We start from the raw sequence: 23,712 nt of genomic DNA on the forward strand, positions 1-23,712 counted from the left end.
TTTTCCTACTCTCCATTCCAATCTATCCTTTTTTCTTTTCTCATGGTTCTTTTCCCAAAACATCTTTTTTTCTTTTTTAACAGTACAAATCTTAGTAACTCTCTTATTAGGATAAAAGTCTCATATTAGGATATTGGGATGACATTATTTTGTGTGTGTGTGTGTGTGTTCTCCCTTTATTTTTTTATTTTATTTTTTAACTTTACTATTGTTTACTATTGTAGCCAGAAAGAAAAACACCAATACAGTATACTAACGCATATATATGGAAGTTAGAAAGATGGTAACAATAACCCTGTATACGAGACAGCAGAAGAGACACTGATGTATAGAACAGTCTTCTGGACTCTGTGGGAGAGGAGAGGGAGAGGGTGGGGTGATTTGGGAGAATGGCATTGAAATACGTATAATATCATATATGAAACGAGTCGCCAGTCCAGGTTCGATGCACGATACTGGATGCTTGGGGCTGGTGCACTGGGACAACCCAGAGGGATGGTATGGGGAGGGAGGAGGGAGGAGGGTTCAGGATGGGGAACACATGTATACCTGTGGCAGATTCATTTCGATATTTGGCAAAACCAATACAATATTGTGAAGTTTAAAAATAAAATAAAAATTTAAAAAATGGTATAAGTTTACATATGTAAAATAAATAACCAATGGGAATTTGCTGTATGACTCAGGGAACTCAAACTGGGGTTCTGTAATACCCTAGAGGGGTGGGATGGTGTGGAAGGTGGGAGAGAGGTTCAAGAGGGAGGGGACATATGTATACCTACAGCTGATTCATGTTGATGTATGGTAGAAACTAGCACAATATTGTAAACCAATTATCCTTCAATTAAAAATAAATAGATTTTTAAAAACTAAAAAAAATATGGTATCAGTTTAAAACATTTACTACATATGAATAATAGTTTATTTATTTATTTATTTGGCTGTGCCACTTTGCATGTGAGATCTTAGTTCCTTAATCAGGGATGGAACCCATGATTCCTGCAGTGGAAGTGCAGAGCCCTAACCACTGGACCACCAGGGAAGTCCCTACATATAAATAATGTATACATAGACCAATCTATAAAGAATGAAAAGAATACTATAATGAAGACTTGTGTACCCATGTTTCATCTTAAGAAGTAGCATATTACCAAATATACTGAAGATTCTAGATCTCATGGCCTTCTTTTCCCTTTAAAAATAACCACTATTCTGAATGTGGTATTTGTGATTGTTTTACTTACCTTTACATACAGGTTTGTTTCTTAAATATGGGCATCTGAATAGTTTGTTTAGGTGTTTATATGTTTTGAACTGCATACCAATGTTGTTATATGCTATTTATATTCACACTACTTGCATTTTTCTTAATATTATACTTGTGAGATTTTGTCCATGTTGATATGTATATTTCTGTGCATATAACATTTAATTGCTCTGTATTATCCCATTGTATAAATAAGCCACAACTCATTTATCTAAGTCTCTTACTGATAGATTTTTGTATTGATTTATCTCTTTCCCTCTATTCTTTTCTCCTGTTGCCCAGAAATGGTATTTGAGTATTCTTGTACACATCTCCTAGTGAAGAGGTGCAAGAGTATCTCTGAGATGTACATCTAGGATTTGCATTGCTTGTCCACAGGGTATATGTCTTCTCAATTTTGCTGGATAGTGTCCAGTTGTTTTCCAAGCTATTTTTGGAAATTAGCATTTTGTCATTAGTAATTGCTAGTCATAATTAAACTTTTGTGCTTGGGAAGACTATTGGGAAATAAAGCCGGAAAGGAAGGGTGGAATCAGATTGAGCAGTAAGTTGACATGACAAGGTGTTTGGATTTTATTCTCCAAGCAAAAGGAGAATAAAGACCCTATTGGTTATTTATTTTCTTTGAATCTTAGTTTCCTTTTCAGTAAAATGGGGACAATAACACCTTTCTCACAAGATTGTCATGAAAACCCTGACTTGGAATAATTACTCAATACATTTGTAGATATTGTAATAATATCAGAAAAATTATGAACTTGGTGTGATATAAATAGATGTATATTTTAGAATTGGTTATAAATAGCAACTGGTATAGAATAGATATTTTCAGGAAGACAGAAAGTTATCGCCATCTAGCTAGTAGGAAATCTTCATTAATTTTTGAAGATCTAATTCAGAATTTCTCAAGCCTGGCCCATTTGAAGTTTTGAGCCGGATAACCCATTCTTTGGGGGTTGCTGTAATGTACATTGCTGGATGATTCCTGGTCTTTATCCACCTGGGTATCAACAACAATCTCCTTCTTCCCCAGTTGTGATGATTAAAATGTCTCTAGACATTGCCAAATGCCCTTGGGAGCAAAATTGGAACCTTTTGAGAACCTCTGATTTAATTCCAATGTCAGTTTCTCCATGAAGACTTCTTGCCTCCTTTCAGTTCAGTTCAGTTCAGTCACTCAGTCGTGTCTGACTCTTTGCGACCCCATGAATCGCAGCACGCCAGGCCTCCCTGTCCATCACCAACTCCCGGAGTTCACTCAGACTCATGTCCATCGAGTTGGTGATGCCATCCAGCCATCTCATCCTCTGTCGTCCCCTTCTCCTCCTGCCCCCAATCCCTCCCAGCATCAGGAGCTTTTCCAATGAGTCAACTCTTCACATGAGGTGGCCAAAGTATTGGAGTTTCAGCTTTAGCATCAGTCCTTCCAAAGAACACCCAGGACTGATCTCCTTTAAAATGGACTGGTTGGATCTCCTTGCAGTCCAAGGGACTCTCAAGAGTCTTCTCCAACACCACAGTTCAAAAGCATCAATTCTTTGGCGCTCAGCTTTCTTCACAGACCAATTCTCACATCCATACATGACCACTGGAAAAACCATAGCCTTGACTAGATGGACCTTTGTTGGCAAAGTAATGTCTCTGCTTTTGAATATGCTATCTAGGTTGGTCATAACTTTCCTTCCAAGGAGTAAGCGTCTTCTAATTTCATGGCTGCAATCACCATCTGAAGTGATTTTGGAGCTTGCCTCCTTTAGGAAGATCAAATTGTCCTTTTCCTACCAATGCCTCTTTATGGCATTTCCCACACAATTTTGTAATCCTTTGTCTACTTCTGTATAAGAATGCCTGTTCTTAAAAACTACATTGATCATTTTCTCTATGTCAAGCACTTAGAACATAGTAGAAACTAATGTAGATTTTTCAAATGTGAATTATCAGGCAAATGGTTTAGCAATTATTATTGAGCATATCCCATGATCTGGGGACAGTATCAAGTGCTGAAGCCATAATGTTGAAAAGAAAAGCATGGTCTTTGACTTTGTAGACTATACAATGCATTGGAAGAGAAGCAGTGGACAAATAATAAATTAACAAAATGGTTATAGATATGATAAATACCATGAAGGAAATTAAAATGGTGCTTTGACAGAAAATAGTGAGGGCCTTTACTTTAGATATGTTTTCAGGGAAAATAGCCACAATTAGTTTGAGACATGAAGGCTGAGATAAGAAGTCAGTCAGGGATGACTTAGGCAGAACAGTTTTCAAGATGAAGGAACTAACCCGAGCAACTTCCCTGAGTTAGGACAGAGTTCGTGATATCTTATAAACACCAAGGAAGGTAGTGCAGTCAAAGCCAGGTGAACACAGGTAAGAATAGCATGATGAAAATTAAGAGATAGGTAAGAAGGAGATTATGCAGGGCATTGTTGGCTACACTAAACAGTTTGTGCTGCTGCTACTGCTGCTAAGTCGCTTCAGTCGTGTCCGACTCTGTGTGACCCTATAGACGGCAGCCCACCAGGCTCCCCCATCCCTGGGATTCTCCAGGCAAGAACACTGGAGTGGGTTGCCATTTCCTTCTCCAATGCATGAAGGTGAAAAGTGAAAGTGAAGTCCCTCAGTCGTGTCTGACTCTTCGCGACCCCATGGACTGCAGCCTACCAGGCTCCTCCATCCATGGGATTTTCCAGGCAAGAGTACTGGAGTGGGGTGCCACTGCCTTCGTATTTGACTATAAATGGCAGCTCAGACGGTAAAGCATCTGCCTATAATGTGGGAGACCTGGGTTCAATCCCTGGGTTGGGAAGATTTCCTGGAGAAGGAAATGGCAACCCAGTCCAGTATTCTTGCATGTAGAATCCCATGGATGGAGGAGCCTGGTAGGCTACAGTCCATGGGGTCACAAAGAGTCGGACACGACTGAGGGACTTCACTTTTCTTTCTATAAATGTAGAAGGCCTAAAGATGGCAGAGGAGTAGGTGGGTGTGTAGTACATCTCTCTCTACAGATACATCAAGAATATACCTTCAGACACAGAAATGCATGCAGAACACCAGCTGAGAGCGGACAGGAGTACCTGACCAGCAGAAAAGAATATATAGAACCAGCCATACAAAACTCGGTAGGACCAAAGAACTAGGGAGGAAAACAGGGGTGTTAATAGGACTGGACCTGCCCTGGGTCGGTGGGGGAACTGAAGCAGGGGTCTGATCCCTGCATCGGGGCAATTGTCTGAGTCAGAGGAGGAACATTTAAAGCTGAGAGTGAAACAGCTGATCTGTGGCAGCCTAAATGGAATGAGAATCCAACTGTTCTTGCTGCAGCTATACCCCTGACAGGGATGCAGGGCTCTGAGAAGGTGCAGTGGCTGGGAGCTAGTGTTAGGGATTGTGGAGTAATCTCAGGGTGAGGGCTGTTGTTGACTGCGATGAGACAGATAGAGGGGATGTTAGGGAGGAGATTGTGGTGGGAAATGCCTGTGGAGGAAAGCCAGGCAGCCATGGAAGCAAGAGGATACTGCTGAGTCACTAGTAAGGGGTGGAGCCATCACCGTAGCCTCTCCCCACACGCCAGTATCAGTAGTTGAACAAGAGAGAGCCTGGACCATCAAATGCCTGTAGCACTGAATTACAGAGTAGGACCCTACTCAGCGTGCCCCTTTAAGTGCCTGACACGCTGATCTACAGAGTAGGACCCCAGTCAGGGGAGCTCCTGTACGTGCCTGACATGCCAAATAACAGAGAAGCACCACAGGAAAGGGAGCCCTCCAAGTGCCTGAATGGGCAGAGCTATGGAGAATGACTGGCCAAAGAGACTTGATCGCCAGCTACAGGAGGCTCAAGGAAAGATTTGGATAGGGCCATAACTCCTGTGGCGGAGGCTCTCTGTGTCCCTGCACACTTGGCGCTGCCAGGATCCCCACAAACCAGGCAGCTGCACCACCATCATGCTCAACCCTCACTAGGGCAGAGCTGCCATAAGCAAAAAATGTCTTGCATCTGCGTATGCTTTAAATATACGCTTTAAAGTCATGTCCAGCTCTTTGCGACCCTGTGGACTGTGGCCTGCCAGACTTCTCTGTCAGGGGGTTTCTCCAGGCAAGAATACTGGAGCATATTGGCCAATACTGGCTGCCATATACTTCTAGAGCACTATATTTCCTGCTGCCCTAGCTGCCAACTTCCCTTGAGTACCTGGTGCTGCCAGAACCCCTGCTACCCAAGCAGCTACACCACCTTAAAACCTGGCCCTCAGAGGGGCAGACCCAAGTCCTCTAGGGCAGCCTCAGGAGCAAATCCCAGTGGAGGACCCACATGCAGAGGTGGAAATAAAACCAATTGAAACCCAGAGGCAATGTGGCTAAGGAAGAAGACCGAAAACCTTCCCACCAGCTGTACAAGCTGCAGATTAAATCCACATGATCACCGAGGCAGACTCTGTGTCTATGGAATATATAAAAGGAACTGAGAGCTCCCACAAAATAAAACACACTAGTTCTGATAGCTGTGGACATTGGAGGCAAGAACACACAGGATCAGATTAGAATCTGAACTGCCCCTACGGCAGGTCCAGAAACCAGCACAGTGTTGGAGGGCATCCTAGGGAGGTTGAGGTGGACTGTGACTCCCAGAGAGGAAAAAGGCTCTGACAACAGTGACTCAAGAAACACATTTATCATTCTTATGTTTTGACTTGTTTTGTAGATTCTTTGGGATTTTTTCCTTTTTTCTTTTCCTCTGCCCCCCGCCCTCCCGCTGCTTCCCATTGTAGTTGTCAGTTTTATTGGCACTAAAGACTCTGATGAAGAAGGCAATGGCACCCCACTCCAGTACTCTTGCCTGGAAAATCCCATGGACAGAGGAGCCTGGTAGGCTGCAGTTCATGGGGTCGCTAAGAGTCGGAGAAGACTGAGCGACTTCACTTTCACTTTCTTTCTCTATGGTGTTACTGTCTTCTATTGTTTCTATTTCTTTATCTTTTTAAATGATATTATTTTGCTTATTTTTGAACATAATATAAATGAAATCACATAGTATAATCATGCTTTGGTGTCTGGCTTCTTTCATTCGATGTAATGTTTTTGAAATTTATTTATTTAAATGGATGTAGGTATGTTGCTATTTATTGATGAATATTATATTGTATAAATATACTGCAATATATTTATTTACTCTATTGTTAATGGGCATTTGGATTTTTCTCTTATGGAGGAGCTGATGTACATTTTGTACATGTCTTTTAGTGGAAATACACTTTGTTTCTCTTGAGTTTACACCTGAAAGTTTAATGGGTGTATCACAAGGTAGGCAATAATTTTCCAAAGAGGTAGAACAAATTTACACTCCCCCCAGGAATGCAGGAGAGTTCACGTTGCTTAATATACTACATGATGTAGTGGTGACAGTGGTAATGACGATCCGTGACACTATCGGTCCTCTAAGTTTTAGCTCTTTTGGTGGAGGAATAGTGATACATTATTGTGATTTTGTGTTTAATTATTTATAATGCTTTGTGCCTTTTGATATGCACATTGGCCCCTTGGATATTCCTTTTTTTGAAGTGTTATTTAAGGCTTTTGCCCACTTACTAGTTAGGTTGCTTTTCTTATTAGTTCATATAATATTTCTGGTTTCAGTATTCTTTTCCATCGGTCTATTTTTCTATCTCTGCATCAAATTCATGTTGTCTTAGTTTGTTGCTTTCTGGAAGGTCTTGTAGTTTAAGTCTTCCAAATTTATTCTCCCTTTTAAATATTATCCTTGCTGTTCTATATCCTTTGAATTTATAGATAAACTTTGGAATCAGAATATTAATTTTCAAAACCTTACAAAAAAAGGCCAGCAAAACTGGGCTTTTAAAACCAAAGCTGGCCTTTTAAAATGGGTTTACATTGTAGTTATAGACCAATTTAGGGAGAATTAACATCTTGAATACTGAGTTTTTTGACCCATGAACAGAGAATATCTATCCATTTATGTGGGTCTTCAATTTCTTTCAGAATTTTTTTTTTTTTTAGTTCAGAGATCTTGCACAACTTTTTTAAGACTTATTCCTAAGTGTTTGATTTTCTTAAAAATTCTATTATAAATGATTTCACTTTATACTATAATTATTTTTTTGAAGAACAGTTGATATACAATGTTGTGTTAATTTCTGCTGCATAGCAAAGCAATTCAGTTATACACACACACACACACACACACACACTCCCTTTAATATTCTTTTCCATTAAGGTTTATCACAGGATATTGAATATAGTTCCCTGGGCTATGCAGTAGGACCTAATTTATCCATTCTTTATATAACAGGTTACATCTGCTAACTCCAACCATAAACTGCGTCCCGACCCCACCCCTGTTCCCCCTTGGCAACCACAGTTCTGTTCTCTGTGTCTGTGAGTCTGTTTGTTTCATAGGGATGTCCATTAGGGTCATATTTTAGATTCCACATGTAAATGATATCAAATGGTATTTGTCTCTCTCTTCCTGACTTATTTCACTTAGTATAATAATCTCTAGTTGCATCCATGTTGCTACAAATGGCATTATTTCATTATTTTTCGTGGTTGAGTAGGATTTTAATTATAGCTTTTTTCTGGATGTATGCCCATGAATAGGATCGCTAGATTATATGATATCCATTTTTAGTTTTTTTGAGAAACCTTCATAGTGTTTTCCAAGTGGCTACCCCAACTTACAAAGGATGTAACAGTGAGTTGCTACCTAACAATAGTGTAAGATGATTCCCTTTTCTTAACAACCACTCGAGAATTTGTTATTCGTAGACTTTAACAATGGTCATTCTGACCAGTGTGCCATGTACCTCATTATAGTTTTTACTTGCATTTCTATAATAATTAGCAGTGTTGAGCATCTTTTCATGTGCCTATTGGTCACTTTCATTTCTTCTTTGAAGAAATGGCTATTTAAGTTTTCTGCCCATTTTTCAACTGGATTTTTGTTTTCTTGGTTATTGAGTTCTGTGTTGTTGCTCAGTTGCTCAGGTGCGTCCAACTCTTTATGACCCTGTGGACGACAGCACACCAGGCTTCCCTGTGCTTCTCCATCTCCCAGAGCTTGCTCAGATTCATGTCCATTGAGTTGGTGATATCAACCAACCATATCAACTTCTATAACCCCTTTCTCCTCCAGCCTTCAATCTTTCCCAGCATCAGGGTCTTTTCTTATGAGTCAGCTCTTCCCATCAGGTGGCCAAAGTGTGGAGATTCAGCTTCAGCATCAGTCTTTCCAGTGAATATTCAGGACTGATCTTTAGGATGGACTGGTTTGATCTCTTTGCAGTCTAAGGGACTCTCAAGAGTCTTCTCCAACACCACAGTTCAAAAGCATCAATTCTTCGGCATTCAGCTTTATGGTCCAACTCTCACACCCATACATAACTACTGGAAAAACTATAGCTTTGACTAGACGGGCCTTAGTTGGCAATGTAATGTCTCTGCATTTTAATATACTGTCTAGGTAGGTCATAACTTTCCTTCCAAGGAGCAAGTGTCTTTTAATTCCATGGCTGCAATCACCGTCTGCAGTGATTTTGGAGCCCCCAAAACTAACGTCAGCCACTGTTTCCACTGTTTCCCCATCTATTTGCCATGAAATGATGGGACCAGATGTCATAATCTTAGTTTTCTGAATGTTGAGCTTTAAGCCAACTTTTTCACTCTCCTCTTTCACTTTCATCAAGAGGCTCTTTAGTTCTTCCTCACTTTCTGCCATAAGGGTGGTGTCATCTGCATATCTGAGGTTATTGATATTTCTCCTGGCAATCTTTATTCTAGCTTGTGCTTCTTCCAGCCCAGCGTTTCTCATGATGTACTCTGCATAGAAGTTAAATAAGCAGGGTGACAATATACAGCCTTGACGTACACCTTTTCCTATTTGGAACCAGTCTGTTGTTCCATGTCCAGTTCTAACTGTTGCTTCCTGACCTGCATACAGGTTTCTCAAGAGGCAGGTGAGGTGGTCTGGTATTCCCATCTCCTTCAGAATTTTCCACAGTTTATTTTGATCCACACAGTCAAAGGCTTTGGCATAGTCAATAAAACAGAAATAGATGTTTTTCTGGAACTCTCTTGCTTTTTCAATGATCCGTCAGATGTTGGCAATTTGATCTCTGATTCCTTTGCCTTTTCTAAAACCAGCTTGAACATCTGGAAGTTTATGGTTCACGTATTGCTGAAGCCTGGTTTGGAGAATTTTGAGCATTACTTTACTAGTGTGTGAGATGAGTGCAATTGTGCAGTAGTTTGAGCATTCTTTGGCATTGCCTTTCTTTGGGATTGGAATGAAAACTGACCTTTTCCAATCCTGTGGCCACTGCTGAGTTTTCCAAATTTGCCTTTCACACTGATCCTCCCCCAAAATAAATTGAGTGCCTGTCATGTGAAAGACTGTGTAATTTGTACAAATTATGGTAAAGTTGACCTTTGAATATGAATTATCTAGCTTGAGACTCAGTACTTTTGTTTTATGTACTGTTTTCCAAAAGTGTTGCCAGGGACTTCACTAAAAACTTTTAATTTCAGGCATTTCTAAGCCATTATGAGATGAAATGTAAAATCCAAACCTAGTCTTTTCCTTATTATATGATCTTGAGTAAATTTCTTCCCTGTGGTACAGAGTAATTTTTTTTTGTATACAATCCTAAATGTAATTCTAAATATATGAAGAAATAGACTCTGGGTATTATTCAGTGGAAGATGAGTGAGCATCTTAGGATGATGTAAGACTTAAGACAAGCGTCTTAATATGTGGGCATTTATTTTCTTCTTTCATTTTCTTTTTAGATAGAAGTTGCATATACTAAAATTTGCAAATCTTAAGTGCACATTTTGAGGCATTTTATGTATGTATATATCTTTGTAATCATCATTCAGATCAAAGTATAGACATTTTTTTATTGCCTTAAAGGTTTCTTTGTGCCTCTTAATAGCAAATGTCTCTTCCGCCTAGTCACAGATGTTACCCTTATTTGAATTCCTATCAGTACATATTTGTTTTATCTGTCTGGAACTTTATATTAAAGAAATTGTATATCATGTGTTTAAAAACAGTAGGCTTAAATTTCCTTGTAAAATTTTACATGGTGGCCCCATCTTTTGTATCTGGCTTCTGTCACCCCACAGATGAATCACTGTCTTTGTGATTCATCCAAGTTGCTACCGTACATTTTAACGTCAGTTGGATTCCATTTCTTAATCTATACAATGAATAGGTTGGGCTAGAAGAACTCTAAGGAGTTTTTGACTTCTGACAATAAGTGAGACATTCTTTCCACTGTTTGGCAAGAATTAAAATGCAGGAATTCTGACCTGAATCAGTTGCCATGATACCATAATAATATTGGGAATGACAGCTATGAACGTATAATCCAGTGACAGCATTAATGTTGCATGTCTAGGCTGGAAGCATTTTATGCACCTGTGTTATGTAAGGACAGAAACTTTGTTCTATCTCAGGATGCCCCCATTGACTTCTGAGCCCTCCCTTAGCCAGCATTCTCCCTGTGTGAATTACAAGTTGTACTCTCCATATTGCAATTTAAAAAGTCATTTATAAACAGGCTTAAAATAAGACTCTGGTACAGAGTACTCTGCTCCCTCCTAGTTTTGTTTAGGAATTCGTATGAGTGGTGTTGAAGAGTAGTCGATGGCATTAGAGAAACTCATATTCAAATCCTGGTGTTTCACTTCTACCCCTGTGCATGACCTTGGGTAAGTCTTTTTTTTTTTTAATTAAATTTATTTATTTTAATTGGAGGCTAATTACTTTACAATATTGTATTGGTTTTGCCATACATCAACATGAATGCACCACGGGTGTACACGTGTTCCCCATCCTGAAACCCCCTCCAACCTCCCTCCCCGTACCCTCCCTCTGGGTCATCCCAGTGCACCAGCCCCAAGCATCCAGTATCGTGCATCAAACCTGGACTGGTGACTCGTTTCGTATACGATATTATACATGTTTCAGTGCCATTCTCCCAAATCATCCCACCCTCTCCCTCTCCCACAGAGTCCAAAAGACTGTTCTATACATCAGTGTCTCTTTTGCTGTCTCGCATACAGTGTTATCGTTATCATCTTTCTAAATTCCATATATAGGCATTAGTATACTGTATTGGTGACCTTGGGTAAGTCTTAAACTCTGTTGCCTCACTTCAGAATGGAGATAATTATAGCTACCTCATAGGATTATTATGAAGATCCAAATGAGGCACCCTGAGTGTTCAGAGTGCTTGTAATACAGATAGTGCTCCATCCAGGACAGCTATTATTGCTGGTGCTTCTCAGCCAAATCTGCCATCCTAGCTCCTGAGACCACACATTCTCCCTGAAGTTCCTTTTCTATGCCAGTCCCATTTGTTCACATGTGCTGGGATAAAAGTGGATGTAACAGTGAGTAGTGGACAACCACAAGACTTTTAATCAATCCCACAAGGAAGAAAACTTTCAATAGAGAATGAGCAAACAGTGAATGGGAGGTAAGAAGTGGGCTCTGGCAGCATCTCTCATCACGAAACATTTCATTATCTTGACTGAGGCACCAGATCTCTTTGGAATAGACAGGATAGTTTAATAAATTAATAGAGTACATGCTTTTCATTCAAATCCTGTTCTGCCATGTACTCTCAAATTCCTCAAACTCTAAGGAAATTTCTTCATACATGAAAGTAATATAGAAGTTAAGAAAAGTTAAGAAGTGAAGTTAAGCAATATAATAAAGAAGTTAATATAGAAGTTAAAATCAACATACTATAGAAGTTAAAGGAATATATGGAGTCAGATGGATTAGGTTTGAATTCTGACATGGCCATTAACAATAATTGCAAAATATTGGACAACTTAATTTATTTGCTTCTTAGCTTCCTGATCTGTAGAATGTGTTGTTAGTTGTTTTGAAGATTGGTTAACATAAGGAGAACAAATTTAACAGTGTTCTGTGCTAAGTGCTAAGTCACTTCAGTCATGCGCGACTCTTTGAGACCCTATGGACTGTAGCCCACCAGGCTCCTCTGTGCATGGAATTCTCCAGGCAAGAATACTAGAGTGGGTTGCCAGTTCCTCCTCCAGGGGATCTTCCTGACCCAGGGATTGAACCCACGTCTCTCATGTCTCCTGCATTGGCAGGCAGGTTCTTTACCATTTAGTCAACAAATGTTATCTCTTACTCACAGACATAATATTTCCTGTCTTTTTAGATTGTTAAGTATAGTTATATGAAATAAGATAGGTTAAATGACTGACATGGTTTTTAAAGATTTTTCAAGTCCTATTGTAATATATTAATATTCTAATTTATAAAAATACGACAGTGATGAGAAGATTTAAGGAAAAACAAAAATCATCAGCACCAAATTAATGGATTTACTATTTTATAAATGGGAGTGTAAGAAAAAATAAGTGGGAGAAGCTATATGGTTTATGAGATCTATGTAAAGAAATGCTCTTTTTTTTTTGCTCTGAAATAGTGAAAATGATGTAAAAATTCTTAAGTCAGACAATAAACAATAATAATGATGATAATGATAATAATAATAACAATAATAATGAAATACCTTTTCATGGAGTAAAATCTGAGAAATAATCCAGAGTTCTCTCTTAGGTAATGTCCTCGCTTTATAGAGCCTATATTCAACTGGACTAGACTTAGTCACTCAGTCGTATCTGACTTTTTGTGATCCCAAGGACCTGTAGCCCACCAGGCTCCTCTGTAATGGGGGATTCCCAGGCAAGAATACTGGAGTGGGTTGTCATTCCCTTCTCCAGGGGATCTTCCTAGGAAAAGAAAAATAGTAAAGAAGTAAACAGGCTTCCCTGGTGGTCAGACAGTAAAGAATCTTCCTGCAATGTAGATGGTCTGGGTTCGATCCCTGGTTGGAAAAATTTCCTGGAGAATAGAATGGCAACCCACTCAAGTACTCTTGCCTGGAGAATTCCATTGACAGAGGAGCCTGGTGGGCTACAATCAATGGGGTCACAACGAGTCAGACATGACTGAGCAAGTAATGCACACAGATTAATAGCAAGAGGATTCCAAATATGATTATTCTACAAAGACAGTAAACTGTATCAAGAAAATGTCTGGGAATGGGGATGAAGTAGGTGGAGGGACTGCTTTAGATTTGGTTGTGAAGAAAGATCTGAGAAGAAATATTTAAGTTGACCCTGTAAAGAAATCAGCCACTCACAAACCTAGGGGAGAGACTTTCTAGGCAGAGGGTAAGCTGGTATAAGATTCTAAGGTAGGAACAAGCTTGGCATGTTGGAGAAACAGTAAGAGGGTTGATGGTACTGGAATATAGTACACAAGAAGAAACAACAGCACAGGATGACATTGGAAAAGATTCACTAGCATATTGTAGATCACAGCTGAAAGTCTGTATCTATCTCTGCATGTGAGGTGTGACAGGGAATAATCAGAAGCTCTAAGAAGATGTTTTAATTGATCTTATTTATATTTTTAAGACATCTCAGACTACTCTGTGAAAACTTCATTGGCATGGAAGCAAAGAAACTGATGAGGAGGCTATACCAGCAGTCCATATGAGAGATGATAATGGCTTAGCTCAGTTGGTAATGACTGAGTAGAGTATGTAATAGAAGAATTGGTGGGACTTACCGAAAGTCCGTAGCTCTCCTTAGCTCAGCCCTCCTTATCTCTCCTTAGTTACTTCTCCTTAAGTAATTGGTGGCTCAGATGGTTAAGCATCTGTCTACAATGTGGGAGACCCGGGTTCGATCCCTGGGTCAGGAAGATCCCCTAGAGAAGGAAATGGCAATCCACTCCAGTACTATTGCCTGGAAAATCCCATGGACAGAGGAGCCTGGTAGGCAACAGTCCATGGGGTCGCAAAGAGTTGGACATAACTGAGTGACTTTACTTACCGAAAGATAATATAGAAAGGAGTCAGGTAGGAATCGTATGCTTTAGGAGAAATTGAATTGAAGCTGGGATGTTTACTGAGATAGGCTATAGTAATGGAGAGTGAGGCTTCAGGGACTTATGGGCACGCACTTGTGAATATTCTATAGTTTGTTTTACCATTTTCCTTTTGATATAGGTTGAAGTTGATATTTCCTTATATATAAAGGTGTGCAATTACCAATCTTATATGTTCAGGTTAGTGCATTTGCTCTATTATTTCACTGGCATAACAAAGTTAAATTGCCCTGCAATGTTCTTTAGAAACGCTTTTCCAATTCACACTTCTACCAGAGTTTAGTACACTAAATTCTATAAATTCTGCTGATTTCCACAAACTCTACTGGCATGGTCAGTGTTTTTCTTTTAACCTTTGTGAACCCAAATTGAATCCTATTTCAAGTCACTAAGTACTAAAGGACCCTCTCTTTGACCACATAATGCTAAATGTTTTGAAAGGGAGTTGGGGAGAAGGTTATTAAAGAGAGAACTAAAAATGAAATAATAATGATAAGCAAATACTATCTGAAATTGAGAGCTTTTGATTGTCAAGAACTATTCTAAGTACTTTATGTAAGTGTTAATTTAATTATGAGAACTCCTTTTACCATTCAGAATTTATGTATAAATAAACTGAGGCAAGGAGAGATAAAGTAACATGCCAAGTTTTAAGCAGTTTGTTGGTGGCAGATACAATCCTTCCAAAATCCATACTTCTAATCATTAACTTCCATCAACAGTCTCCAAAACATCTGATTAGTGAATGTTTTATTTACATAAAGACAACAGCATGAGATAGAATTTTGTCTTTCAGTCACTCAGTCATGTCTGACTGTGCAACCCCATGGACTGCAGCACATCAGGCTTCCCTGCCCTTCACCATCTCCAGGAGCTATATGAGAAAGAATATAGGGTTTAGATATCAGGTATTCTAGTAGTTAGGGAAAAATACATGCAAGCTAAATAAATAAGTATTGATTAACTTAGGACTTAGTTGAAGTTTTTATTCAGAGAGAGACTTTCTCTACTCTCTGAAAACCTGCTCAGTGGTCAAAAACCCATCATCCTCAGTATTACCATCCTTCCAACTAGTAGGTGTCTGTATGTGCATGCTAAGTCACTTTGGTCATGTCCAACTCTTTGCAATCCTATGGACTGTAGTCCATGGATCCTCCAGGCTAGAATACTGGAGTGGGTTTCTATGCCCTCCTTCAGGGGATCTCCTTGACCCCGGGATTGAATCTGTGACTTTAATGTCTCCTGCATTGGCAGGCAGGTTCTTTACCACTAGTGCCCCCTAGGAAGCCCTACGTGAGTGCCTACTATATGTCAAGTCCTGAGTTATAAGCACTATGGGTATTATCAGCAACCCTTATATTACCATCACCTTTTCACAGATGAAGCTAGGTTAAATGAAATGTGTAGAGTCCCATGGGTATGAAGAGGCAGAACCTGGATTCAAACTCAATTTGTATCTAGCTTAAAATTCTTACTCTTTATACAGTAACAAAAAGAGAAATAGCAGATATATTCATAAGCCAAGGTGTGATCAAAGTCCAAGATCTCACATAGATTCACATATATTCCAATAAGTAAGTGATAGCCAAATTATGTAAATTTTACAAAACAGAGATGAATAGGAATATTTTGAAGCTTGAAGGAGTCATTGGAAGACTTTTGAGGATGGAATTTTTTTTTAATTTTTAATTAGGACTTAATATTTTAGAGCTTTTAGAATCTCAATAAAATTAAGGGGAAGATTCAGGTAAATTTTGATTATCTACAGCTTATCAATTATTTCTTTCATGGATCATTCCTTTGGTGTTATGTCTAAGAAGTCATCACTGTACCCAAAGTTATCTAGGTTTTCTCCAGTGTTGTCTTCTAGGAGTTTTATAGTTTTGTATTTTACATTTTGAGGTAATGTTTCTATTGAGTTAATCTTTGTGAAGGGTGTAAAGTCCATCTTATTTATTTATTTTTTGCATGTGGATGTTCACTTGTTCCAGCATTATATATTTAAAAGACTATGTTTGTTTCATTTTACTGCCTTTTTCTCCTTTTGTCAAAGATAAGTTGACTATATTTATGTGTGTGTATTTCTGGGCCCTCTATTCTATTTCATTGATCTGTATGTCTTCTAGCCAATACCACATTGTCTTGATTACTGTAGCTTTGTAAGTCTTAAAGTCAGGTAACATCACTCTTTTAACTTTATTTTATGTCTTCAACTGAGTATTGACTATTCTGTGTTTTTACCTCTTTATATAAATTTTAGAATCAGTTTGTCAATATCCACAAAATAACTTGCTGAAATTTTGATTGGAATTACATTGAATCTATGGATCAAGTTTGGAAGAATCTTGTCATGATTGCTTATTAGTTCCAGGAATCTTTTTAAGGTTCTTTTGAACTTCCTGTGTAGACAATCACATCATTTCTGAATAAACATGGTTTTATGTTTTCCTTCCCAATACCTTAATTTTTTCAATACCTTTATTTTAATGGAACTAATAGCAACATCCGCTGGATCATGGAAAAAGCAAGAGAGTTCCAGAAAAACATCTATTTCTGCTTTATTGACTATGCCATAGCCTTTGACTGTGTGGATCAAAATAAACTGTGGAAAATTCTGAAAGAGATGGGAATACCAGAACACCTGACATGCCTCTTGAGAAATCTGTATGCAGGTCAGGAAGCAACAGTTAGAACTGGACATGGAACAACAGACTGGTTCCAAATAGGAAAAGGAGTACGTCAAGGCTGTATATTGTCACCCTGCTTATTTAACTTCTATGCAGAGTACATCATGAGAAATGCTGGACTGGAAGACGCACAAGCTAGAATCAAGATTGCCAGGAGAAATATCAATAACCTCAGATATGCAGATGACACCACCCTTATGGCAGAAAGTGAAGAGGAACTCAAAAGCCTGTTGATGAAAGTGAAAGAGGAGAGTGAAAAAGTTGGCTTAAAGCTCAACATTCAGAAAACGAAGACCATGGCATCCAATCCCATCACTTCATGGGAAATAGATGGAGAAACAGTAGAAACAGTGTCAGACTTTATTTTTGGGGGCTCCAAAATCACTGCAGATGGTGACTGCAGCCATGAAATTAAAAGACGCTTACTCCTTGGAAGGAAAGTTATGACCAACCTAGATAGCATATTCAAAAGCAGAGACATTACTTTGCCAACTAAGGTCTGTCTAGTCAAGGCTATGGTTTTTCCTGTGTTCAGGTATGGATGTGAGAGTTGGACTGTGAAGAAGGCTGAGCGCCGAAGAATTGATGCTTTTGACCTGTGGTGTTGGAGAAGACTCTTGAGAGTCCCTTGGACTGCAAGGAGATCCAACCAGTCCATTCTGAAGGAGATCAGCCCTGGGATTTCTTTGGAAGGAATGATGCTAAAGCTGAAACTCCAGTACTTTGGCCACCTCATGCGAAGGGTTGACCCATTGGAAAAGATTCTGATGCTGGGAGGGATTGGGGGCAAGAGGAGAAGGGAACAACAGAGGATGAGATGGCTGGATGGCATCACGGACTCAATGGACATGAGTCTCAGTGAACTCCGAGAATTGGTGATGGACAGGGAGGGGTTGGCGTGCTGCGATTCATGGGGTCGCAAAGAGTCAGACATGACTGAGCGACTGAACTGAACTGAATAGCTATCGTTTATTAAGCACCTACAAAGTCCAAGGAATTTTCAAATATTTTCTAAATAATCCTCATGATAATTCTATGAAATACTTTAATCTCAACCACGGCTCAGAAATTTTAAGTAATTTTCTGAAGCTTTCATGGCTGGTAATGTTGGGTTTAGACCCCAAAACCTAATCTATCTATTGATCTTCACTTGGCATGCATCCCTGGTTATAAAATGTTATAAAAATGTAGATCAAACAAAACTGTGCATGATCTAAGATTATTGGAAGCATCAAATATAATAATTAAGGTAAAAGTGTTTTATTGTTACAATGTCTGAGACCATTAAAATGACAGAAAATTGTCTGTGTGGACCAGGAAACATTCATAATTGTAAGCAGATTCAAGGAATTTAAATTTTTTAATTTGGGGAGAAAAAAAGGTTTCCCTTATCAGCAAGTATTCACTGTTATTTGATATTTTATTAGGTATTTTAGTTATGAAAATGTATAAGGTATTGACTTTGTTCTGTTAGATATACAGCTTTAAAAACAAAAGCAAATTATAACTTAATCATTCAAATAATGTGTCAAATGGGTGAGCAAGTCAGTATGTATATGCTAGAGGAGGTCAGAGGAGGGAGTGTGCTCTGAAGCCAGTTGGAGAGGGGAGGCTCTTTTTACCAGCTGGAACTCTCCTCCACTTGAATTCTGATTGATGCTCTTCCCACATGACAATGTTACATCATAAAATTGAGAAGAAAATGAAGGATCCGCTAATTCCCGTTCCTTATTTCACCAATGTGGAAATTAGGGCTCAGAAACCGCAGATTTTTAGGATGAAGTTGTTTTTGATGATGAAATCAGTTGTTATTTTTCAGTTGCTAAGTCATGTCTGATTCTTTGCAACCCCATGGACTGTAGCCTGTCAGGCTCCTCCACTATCTCACAGATGAAATCAGTGCTCATTTCTAAATGTATGTGGCTTTCAGATCTTTGTATCTTAGCACTTCTTTCCTTTTCTGTAGGCAATTGTTGCCTTGGAAGACCTCAGAAAGAATAAGCTGTCTTATGTTTATGTTTGGAGAAGGCAATGGCAACCCACTCCAGTATTCTTGCCTGGGAAATCCCATGGACAGAGGATCCTGTTTATATTCAGGAAATTTGATTTAGAACTTGAGTTGTTGGCCTCAAATACTTTTTAGAAGAAGGTGCGGTAGAAATAAATTAGCAAGTGCACATAAATAGACGTGAGTAGTCCTGGATAAAATGACATTCTTTAAATCTAAGGAAATCCTATATGATGAATCATACTCCATGCATTTCACATTATGATTTGACCTTGGAGAGTTTGGTGGCTATTAAGGACACTGTGATTTAATTCTTAAAAAGAATTGGGTGGGATCTGGAACGGAAGAGGAAGAGAACAGTCATTTATTGGACATCTTTTATTTGCCAATTATTGAGCTAGATTTCATTTAACTTTAATCCTCACATTATTTTGTGAGATCAATGTCATTATTTCTCCTCTTCTGAAGACATGCCATAGAATATACCTGGTATGTGGAGAAGGTTGGCTCTAAAGCATATGTCATGTCCTCTGAATTAGTTTACTTTATACAGTCTCTAGATTTAGTGGAATATTAGGTTTCCTCATCTGTAAAATGAGAATGTTATTACCTTTCTCATTTATCTCCCACATAGGAACATAAAACAGTTTTATTATTCAATGAACTAAAGATATGAAAATATTTTGAAAAATATTATGCTATTATTTTCAGCAAATCAGTGTGTGATTACAACATGCTGGCGTCAAAAAATTTTTTTTGATTAAAATATAGTTGATTTATGATACTGTATTAGTTTCTGGTGTACAGCAAAGTAATTCAGTTATATATGTATGCTGCTGCTGCTGCTGCTGCTAAGTCACCTCAGTCGTGTCCGACTCTGTGCAACCCCATAGATGGCAGCCTACCAGGCTCCCCCGTCCCTGGGATTCTCCAGGCAAGAACACTGGAGTGGGTTGCCATTTCCTTCTCCAATGCATGAAAGTGAAAAGTGAAAGTGAAGTCACTCAGTCGTGCCCGACTCTTAGCGACCCCATGAACTGGAGCCTATGAGGCTCCTCCGCCCATGGGATTTTCCAGGCAAGAGTACTGGAGTGGGTTCCCATTGCCTTCTCCATACATGTATAAATATATTATTTTTTATATCATTTTCCATTATGGTCTATTACAGGGTATTGAATATAGTTTCAAGTGCTATAGGACTAGTAAGACCTTATCGTTTATCTGTTTTACATAAAGTAGTTTATATTTGCTAATCTTAGACTCCTAATTTGTCCCTCCCCACCCCCTATCCCCTTTGGTAACCATAAGTTTGCTTTCTATGTCTGTGGGTCTATTTCTGTTTCATAAATAAGTTCATTTGTACAATATTTTAGATTCTACATATAAGTGGCATCATATGGTCATTCTTTATGTGACTTACTGCACTTGGTATAATAATCTCTAGTTGCATCCATGTTGCTGCAAATGGCATTATTTCATTCTTGAGAGTATGTATTGCATTGTTTATATGAATCACACCTTTGTCCATCCTTCAATTATGAACATTTGGGTTTCCATGTCTTGGCTATTGTAAGTAATGCTGTGAACATTGGGGTCATGTATTTTCTTGAATTACAGTCTTCTCCAAATATGTCCCTAGGAGTGGGATTTCTGGATCATATGGTAGCTCTGTGTTCAGTTTTTTTTAAGAACCTCTATACTGTTCTCCATAGGCTTCACCCGTTTACGTTCCCACTGTTGGTGTTTCAAATCTGGAAGGCAGCACAATAGCATGGCCTCTGTGGTCACATGTCTCTAGGTTTGAATCCAGTCTGTGCCACTCTCTAGTTTTATGATTTAGGTTAAGATTCTTGGCCTTAGTTTCTAATTTTATAATGGAGAAAAAACAATTCATAGGTCTATTGCTTGCTTGCTTGTGAAGTCGCTCAGTTGTGTCCGACTCTTTGCGACCCCATGGACTGTAGCCTATCAGGCTCCTCCATCCATGGGATTTTCCAGGCAAGAGTACTGGAGTGGATTGCCATGGGGAACATTAAATACGATGACAGGTGAAAAACATAGTTCTCTAGGAGAACATAGATGTCAGGAGAAGTTTTACCCAAGCTACCTCTAGTAATGGGAACATATTGTGAGGATAACATGTGCCAATAAGAAAGAAGGATAATAGGTGGAAAATGTGGTATACACACACAATGGGATGTTATTCAGCCACAGAAAAGAAGGAAGTCCTATCACATGCTACAACATAGATGAACCTTGATGATGCTATGCTAAGTGAAACAAGACAGACACAGATGGACAAATGTTCCATGATTCCACTTTATCCACAGTAGTCAAACTCATTGAAATGGGAAGTAGAAGGATGGGTTCCAGGGGCTAGGGGGAGGGGTAAATGGGAAGCAGTTGTTTAATCAGTTTCGAGCTTTAGGGATGCAAGATGAAAAATCTTAGAGATCAGCTGTACAGCTTTGTGCTTATAGTTAATACTGTACAGTACACTGAAGCTTTTTAAGAGGGTGAATCTGAAGTTACGTAGTTTCTACTGAAGTTGAATAAAAAAGAAGAAAGAAGGACACTAGGGAAACCCTCAAAAGGCTTTGGTTGAAGACTGAAAGCTGTTCAAATAAATGATCCAACAGGAAAACTGACAGTATACTTAAGGGACCTTCAAAGCTGAGGTACCAGAGTTTTATTTTTTAAGGTTTTGATATTACATTACAATCAATGCATAGTCACCAAGGTAAAATTCAAGTGTGTTGAACTGCTCTAGACATGTTTTGGTGATTAGTAATTTTACAATTTTGAGTTTCATATTTTGTCAAGAGTTCTGTTGATATACAGATATACAGTTCTGTTGCAATACTTAGAACCGCTGTCCTGCCTTTACTTCTGGGAACAACAGATTTCCTTTCTGCAGCCCTTCATTAGTTCTTCTGACTTCACTATTATCCTAGCTTTAAGCTACTTTTTTATGTCTTATTTATTTTTTTGTTTGTCAGTATTTTGATTTTCTCCATATTGTACCACTCAAATTCCATCAGGAAAATTTAGCTAAAATAGAGGGTTATTTAGCTAAAATAGCATCCAATGCCTCTCTTATTCAGAGCCAAGTATTCTCAACCTATGGATTGACTGCCCTAGGACCATATGTCCACCTTGTCCAGTCGGTGCCCTTGTCGTCCCATACTCAAAAAATGGCCTAGAGCTGCTTTTTCCTCAGATGAATTGGGCAGAGCAGTTTCCTCATAGACAGGTAATGCATCATGGAAGACAAAATTACTATTATTGTTATTATTTGAAATTAGAAGACATTTGGTCTAGTCTCTCTGTGGCATAAATGAATAATCTTTGTTCTGAGAGGACGATGTAACTTGTCCAAGGCCAGATGACTTGTAATTAGTCAATGTTCCAACATTTCTCCTAAAGCAGGTATGTTTGGCATGGTAATCAGCATTGTTAAGGGAAATTATCACATGGCAACACTTTTTCTTAGCACCACCAATCTGTTATGGCATTTGCCATAGTAATTGTTATCATGACTGAATATTGGGATAGATAGATAGAAAGAGGTAAAGATAGAATACAGAGATCTCAGTTGGTAAAGAATCTGCCTGTAATGTAGGAGACCCCGGTTTGATTCCTGGGTTGGGAAAATCCTGTGGAGAAGGGATAGGCTACCCACTCCAGTATTCTTGGGATTCCCTTGTGACAGCTGGTAAAGACTCTACCTGCAATGTGGGAGACCTGGGTTTGAAACCTAGTTTGGGAAGAACCCCTGGGGAAGGGAAAGGTGACCAACTCCAGTATTCTGGCCTGGAAAATTCCGTGGACTGTATACTCCATGGGGTCCCAAAGACTTGGACACAACTGAGTGACTTTCACTTCTCTTAAATATATTTTAAAACCACAGCTTGTAATATTTTTTTCAAACAACTTTGATAATTTTTCATTTTACTTTTTTTCTAAATATTACTCATAAAACTTAGCTCATTTCCAGTAAAATATCTTTTCCAAGTCCACTTCAAATGTCATTTGTTCTAACTTCGGCCAAGTATTAAAATAATATTTCCTTATTGATTATATGTAAGTGAGAACAGTTTCCATTTATGATAGTCTCTAACTTATAAAGGTATATCATATTGCTCTTCAATTTGGCATGCCAAAAGTTGTCCATACTCAGCAAATATTTAAAGCAGAATAAGTAACAAAGATGTTTCTTTTAATAGAGCATTAATCTGGTATTCAGACTTCCTATAAAATATTTGATACTAAAAAATATCAGGTAGAAGACGCCATGGGAGATAAAGCTGAATGAGTCCTGAGATCCAGGTGTCGCGTCCTTTACATTGTGGTCCCAATATCCTTTTCTTGCTTTTTTATATGGAACTCCTGACTAATTTGCATGTCATCCTTGCGCAGGGGCCATGCTAATCTCTGTATCATTCCAATTTTAGTATATGTGCTGCCGAAGTGAGCACCTAATATCTTTTCTAATTGTATTTGTTGTTATTTCATTCACCTTTTGTTACAGTCAAATTAAACTCTGTGATATCACTGTTCCTCCAGATATACATATCCTGAGTCTTACCCCACATATCTCTATGTTGACACCATTTCTCAAGGTTCATTTCATTTCTCAAGGCTTTTTTTTTCCAGATTTCATGTCTCTTATAAACTTTTTCTTCATATTTCAGCTGATAGTACAATTTTTCATTCTAAATTCCCATGCCATTATATTGTTTGGCAATTAACACTTTTTATTTCAAAATAGAGCTACATTGGGC

General features: G+C 38.6%; 1 non-coding gene across 1 annotated transcript; it reads right to left on the bottom strand.

The window, feature by feature from the left end:
• Positions 1 to 23,302: 23,302 nt before the first annotated feature.
• Positions 23,303 to 23,406, bottom strand: LOC112447575 (U6 spliceosomal RNA). The gene has a single exon (XR_003035775.1). It is a non-coding gene; the product is annotated as a U6 spliceosomal RNA (small nuclear RNA).
• Between the last annotated feature and the right edge of the window lie 306 nt (positions 23,407 to 23,712).

The sequence above is a fragment of the Bos taurus genome, chromosome 7 (genome assembly GCF_002263795.3).
Source record: "Bos taurus isolate L1 Dominette 01449 registration number 42190680 breed Hereford chromosome 7, ARS-UCD2.0, whole genome shotgun sequence".
Lineage (NCBI taxonomy): Eukaryota > Metazoa > Chordata > Mammalia > Artiodactyla > Bovidae > Bos > Bos taurus.